At 44.4% G+C, this 5647-nt stretch overlaps 1 non-coding gene across 1 annotated transcript; it reads right to left on the bottom strand.

Moving 5' to 3' along the window:
* Positions 1-293: 293 nt before the first annotated feature.
* Positions 294-375, bottom strand: trnas-acu (transfer RNA serine (anticodon ACU)). Its single transcript has one exon. It is a non-coding gene; the product is annotated as a tRNA-Ser (tRNA).
* Between the last annotated feature and the right edge of the window lie 5272 nt (positions 376-5647).

Genomic DNA, 5647 nt, shown 5'->3' with positions numbered 1-5647 from the left:
CTCCAGATTTCATGTGACAAAACACTCATTAAGAATCCCATAGCATTAAATATGCACATCGCATTCCCCGTTATTTGGTTTCCCTGGATCTCTTTCATAAGATTAACGTTCACAGCAACTTGACTTGGAAAAGAAAATCGCGTTCCTTTTCATTATTCCATTTCAGTCTACATTTCGTTAAGTTCAGGCATCAGTCTCAAATTATTCTTTGAGGTTTTATAATCTGGTCGATGCAGATAAACTAACCATTGGAGTTCCAATTTCAATAGGACAGTGTGATAATCCGAAAATAGCGACGAGAGTGGGACTCGAACCCACGCGTGCAGAATACAATGGATTAGTAGTCCAGCGCCTTAACCTCTCGGCGACCTCGTCGCCTATGCATGAAAGGATATGACATAATCTCCCAGACCATCACACTCTTATCAACTTTGGGGTATCTCCCATTCACAGCATCCAACCTCATTGTCCATGAACCCCACACTGCCAGATTCTACCTCCTTCCTAAGACCTGCTGTCTCTGCCTGCGCCTGTTTGACCCAACTCATCTCTTCCTACCTCAACGCCTTCCTGTCTCCCCAGTCCAGGAAATTCGCACCTACGTTTGTGACACGACTTATGTACTTAATCTCACTAATGACTTTTACTTCCCTGGTGGATAACGCGTCATCTTCACCTTGGAGATCCAGTCCCTCTGCACATCCATCTGCCATGACGAAAGTCTCCAAACCCTCTGTTTCTTCATCTCGCCCCATCCCAACCAGTACCCTTCCACCGACACCCTCATCCAGCTGGCTGAACTGGTCCTCACCCTCAACAACTTTTCCATCCAATCCTCCCACTTCCTCCAAACCAAAGGGGTAGCCATGGACACCCACATGTGACGGAGCTATGCTTGCCTGCCTGTTTGTCAGATATGTAGAATTATCCGTCTTTCGCAGTTACTCTGGCACCTCTCTCCACTTGTACCACTTGATGAATGTGTTGGGCATCACTTCGTGCTCCCACGAGGAGTGTGAACAGTTCACCAACCAACACCTTTCACCCCGACCTCAAATTCACCTGGATCTTCTTGGCCACGCCCTTCCATTTCTTGGAATGACTAATGACAGACATATGTTACAACCCCACCGACTCCCACAGCTAACAATACGACACCTCCTCCCACCCCACCTCGTGTCAAAACAGAATCCCTTATTCCTAATTCCTCCGCCTCTAGTGCATTTTTTCCCAGGATGACCAATTCCACCTCAGAAAGTCCAAGTTGGTCTCCATCCCACGTGTTTGACAATGCCCGCCAGTGAATCTCCTCCACTTCACTCACCACTGCCCTTAAACCCCACCCCTCCCGCAACAAGGAGAGAATCCCATGGTCCTCAACTTTCACCCCACCAAACTCAGCATAAATCATATAAGACTCCACCACTTCTGCAATCTCCAAACAGACCCCACTATCAGGTATATATTTCCCTCCACACCCCTCTCAGCATTCTGAAAAGACCATTCTCTCCACGAACCCCTAGTCAGGTCTACAACCACCAATAAACACACAGCCCACTTCTGGAATATTTCCCTGCCACGGCAAGAAGGGTAAAAGCAGCTCCCACATCACTCCACTCATCTCCCTCTAAGGCCCCAAGGGATCCTTCCACTTCAGTTAGAAATTCACCTGTACAACTTATAATGTCATCTACTGCATCTGTTGAATCCAGTGTGGTCTCCTCGACAGCAGGGAGACAGGTCACCTTATTGCAGATCATTTCAGAGAACATCTTTGGGACACCCGCACCCACCAACTTCACCATCAGTGACTGAACACTTCAACTCCCCCTCCCACTCCGTCAAAGAGTGCAGGTCTTGGGCCTCCTTCAGCGCAAAACCAAAACCACCCAATACCTGGAGGACGAACGCCATATATTGCGCCTTGTGACTCTGTCACCTCACGGGATAAGTGTGGATTTGAACAGTTTCCTCGTTTCCCTTGCCCCAAGTCCCAAGCCTTAAACTTGGCACCGCCCTCTGGACCCATTACATCACTGCTCCTTGAGAACTATCATCTTCTCCCTCACCTTCATCCAACCACCGCTTTCCCGCATGCCCCCATCCCCAAATCCCTTCCAATTATCTCTCAGTCCCGACTCACAAGCCTTATTCTTGTTGAAAGGCTTATGCCTGAAACGTGGATTCTCCTGCTCATCAGATGCTGACTGACCTGCTGTGCTTTTCCAGCACCACACTCCAGACTCTTATCTCTAGCATCTGCTCTCCGAACTTTCTCCTAGGAATAATCAATGACCTCGGAGTGAAGATGTCCCTGGATTGCATTGATCACAATGTGTCTGAGTTTTGCGTTATTTTGGGTGAGGGCAGGCTGGATCTGAGACGAGCACTTAACACCCAGACAACGGGAATGGTATCGGATACCGACGTTAGGGCGGGCTGAAGTGAAGTGGAAAATTCTGTCAGAAGGTGGATCAGTACAAATGCATCATCTCACCCAGACTGTAAAAGACACGCAGAAGGAGCAAATCAACTTCATTGCAGGCACAATAACAGGTAAAGTGGAAAGAAGACAATACAATACACTGAGATGAAGTGGAATCATTTATGAGAAAGAATTAAATATTTAAGGTATTTTACATAAAGACTGCCCTCACATTGGAAAAAGGAATTTCCTGCAGTGTAACGGTGATATTTGCCTGTGACATCACAATTCCGAGAGACACTGACATATTATCAACTGTAGTAGCGTGGCCTAGTGAAAGCATGATCGGCCCATCAATCAGAATTCAATACTTCAAAGCTCTCCTCTGCGCTGTACAACCTATTTGCTGCTCCTGTCATCAGATCCTAATCGCTTCACAGTGTATCTTTTCCTGCTTCCTGCCTCACGTAAACACTTGAAACATGATCCAATCTCCAGTGTTTCCGCTTTAACCCATATTTTGTAACTCCCGAGCTGACACAGGTACGAGTGACCAATTGGCCTTTTCGAGCGCTCTCACTCTGTATGATCTGTGCACTGTATCTGATCCGCAGGACACACTGCAGAAATTATCCTATCCCAGCGGACTGAGCTGCCTCCATTGATAGAGCTGTCTCCATTGGTGGAGTTTCACACAGTCACAGTGAACATCTTTTGATGTCATCCTCGAAGGTACTTTCTCCAAAAAAAAAGGAAGACTGCCGGAAACTGCTGTCGTCAGCGCGATGTACAGAGGCCCAGCGGGAGCCTAGTGGGCCCATAAACCAGAAATCAATGGATAAAAAGATTCTTATTTTTAGAAGAATCCAATTCAGACCATCAAGTGAACACTTCCTGGGGAGAAAATGGATGTGGGAGAGCGGACAGTCTCAACTGGTTCCAGCATTTACAATCTTGGTCCGAGTGACAACAAAAGCAGAAACCTGGAACTGTTTATCTTGCTTCTGAAAAACAGGTTATTAAATTTTGAAGAGCATTGATATTTCTCCCTGATGTTCATGAAATGATCAAGAGCAGAGTACGGTTCCCTGAGTATGGTCTGACTTCTAGGTTATGGACAGTGATATTCTGCTCACATGATCTGAACACATACAAAGTAATGACTCAGTGACAAGATCTGCTGAGTTGGATTCCGTGAAGAACAGAAGCCGATAGAATGAAAAGAGCCATAAGAGCGGGAATGCAGCAAATTATTTTCAAGACTAGAGAAGAGTGCACAGTGCTGTTTCAGTCAATATCTGTGCAAGTTGACTGAAACAGCGTTGGGTGGTATTGTACTGCATCTTTTGTATAATCGTGCAAAAGCACGGAACTTTTGTATAGAGAGGATAACTTCAAAATCCTCAATGAGGCAAAACACACAAATGAGGTAAACAACAAAGTAACCACACAAATTGGTGTTACGCCATAGAGTAAACTTCCCTGCTCAAATTTCGTTCAAAATCGCTCTCTGTCTAATTCCTAAGACTGATATTCGAACAGTGAATGGTCTATGTCAATAAAAACTGCTCTGATCTCACAACTTCAGCATTTCATACCCAACCGCTGAAGTATGACTGGCAATAGTAATTGATCCCTCACTGTGTTACTTCAGCACACGTAGAGAACAAATAACTATAAGAACAACTGTCATGTATGTGATTGGGATTTGATCCGATTCTGTTGCAACCAATCGATTCAGCTGTATTTGAAATTGTTTCCACCGTTCCTGTGTCGCTTATAAGTTTGCATTGCTTAGTGGTGAGTTTTCATTCATTGAATTGGACCCAGCATCCTTTCTCGGGTTGAAATATACAGGAATGTAAAGACATGATGAAAGACACGGGTAGTGTTTCCTGGACTATAAAGACGCTAGGAATGACACGGCCATGATACCATGTCGTTATAAACGATGGAAATGAGGTTTACTGGTAGATAAAGCCACTAGAAACGAAAAGAGGGGGTTTAAAGGGACGGTAACATTGAATAAGCAATAATGTGGGAGAAATCAGGAAAGACATAGTTGTGTCCGAAGAGAGGTTATCCAGCTGATGTGAAGTTGTTACGAGTAAACACGAGGGAAATTCCGTCGTTTAGATGAGTGCAAACTAGACGTTAGAACTTCAAACCCATCGGGACATGATAAAGAAGTTTGGAGTATGTATTTTTATTCTGAGAGTTATTGAATTCGGAGATGAATTTTGAGAAATAGAATCATTTTAGGAGCTGATTAAAGAATATTTGAAAAGCGAATGCAAGCAGACAAGGAATGAATTATATTAGATTAGCTTAGATGAGATTAGATTACTTATAGTTTGGAAACAGGCCATGTTGAGCAACAAGTCCACACCGACCCACTGAAGCGCAATCCACCCAGACCTATTCCGTGACATTTACCACTGCCCCTAATAGTACGGGCAATTTAACACAGCTAATTCACCTAACCTGCACATGTTTGGACTGTGGAGGAAACCGGAGCACCCTGAGTAAACCCACGCAGCCACAGGGAGAATTAAACAGCGACAGTGATTCTGGACTTCCTGGATTGGGATGCAAAATGGAAACATTCTCGAATTGGTTAACATTCATAGGAAAGAAATTGCATAACACCTGATACTGAAAATGTTAAGTATAAGAAGAGCTGGTGGAGTTGGAAGGTGCAGCAACTCATTCAACATGAAATATTTAATACTGTAAATGCACTGAGCTGTTTGATTTAGCTCTGCATTGAATGGAAGTCAGTTAGCTCAGTCCACTGACTAACTGGTTTATGAGAAAAATGAGACCAACAACGTGGGATTAATTCTCTCACTGTCTCAGGTTTCCACAAGGATCATCATGTCCCTCGCTCACCTGGTCTGTAATGCTGTGGTGACTCTAGTAAGCAAGATTTGGCCTGTCGATGTAAAACATCATTGTCATTGCTATCTGTTGTCTTGAACATTTGGTCATAATCAACCGAAAGGGGAGTGAGTCCGTTTAATACTGTTTTATCTCCGCTTGAAAAATCCTGCGCTAAGACTCAACCTGATTCCAGTTTGACCCTTTGTTCCTCCCAATAGCAAAACTACTTGCCCAGATCCTTTACCAGGTTCACTGACAACAGTCAAACTCCACAAGGAGTTAAATCTAATACTTACGATTGATTGAATGGGCTGGGCAGCTTGCAGGAAATTGAATGAT

The sequence above is a fragment of the Chiloscyllium punctatum genome, chromosome 21, assembly GCF_047496795.1.
Source record: "Chiloscyllium punctatum isolate Juve2018m chromosome 21, sChiPun1.3, whole genome shotgun sequence".
Classification (NCBI taxonomy): Eukaryota; Metazoa; Chordata; class Chondrichthyes; order Orectolobiformes; family Hemiscylliidae; genus Chiloscyllium; species Chiloscyllium punctatum.
Note: the sequence above shows the minus strand (reverse complement) of the source record. Positions and strands in the feature narration are given on the sequence as shown.